The sequence below is a fragment of the Myotis davidii genome, unplaced genomic scaffold (genome assembly GCF_000327345.1).
Source record: "Myotis davidii unplaced genomic scaffold, ASM32734v1 scaffold665, whole genome shotgun sequence".
NCBI lineage: Eukaryota > Metazoa > Chordata > Mammalia > Chiroptera > Vespertilionidae > Myotis > Myotis davidii.
In genome coordinates this window covers 128,415-128,811 of record NW_006296410.1, presented here as the reverse complement: position 1 = coordinate 128,811, position 397 = coordinate 128,415, and the positions used below count along the sequence as shown (strand labels likewise).

The window sequence follows — 397 nt, the reverse complement described above, 5'->3', positions numbered from 1 at the left end:
GCCGCAGCCCCAGCCCCACCCACCCCCTCTGGTCACCCCTTTTAGAAAACCTCCTGTTTAAGGCCCGAGGGGAACAGCAAAGTAAGGGGATGGGCTGCTGGGGTTTCCCGGCTTCTTGTGAAGGGTGGGGAGTGGGCCAGCCTCAGCTCCTTCCGTGTCAAAGGGCCTGCTGGGTGGGGGGCTCCCCTGTGGCCCAGCCCTGCCCTGGGCAGACCCCTGCGCGCCCCTGGGAGCGGTTGGCAAGGTGCGTATGCGCCATCAGGGGTCCTGGCCGGGCTGGTGTGGGGCCCTGGGGGAGGGTCCCGGATGTCTGCTGGCCGTGGGTCCGGGTGCCGGGCTCTGCTCTGAGCGTGCGCCGCTGCCCCCTCCCCCCCAGGACCTGGTGAACATCGAGATG

At 69.3% G+C, this 397-nt stretch overlaps 1 protein-coding gene across 4 annotated transcripts in view; it reads left to right on the top strand.

The window, feature by feature from the left end:
- Positions 1–397, top strand: part of MAEA (macrophage erythroblast attacher) — a 15,679-nt gene that overhangs the window by 9,015 nt on the left and 6,267 nt on the right. The window lies entirely within an intron of this gene.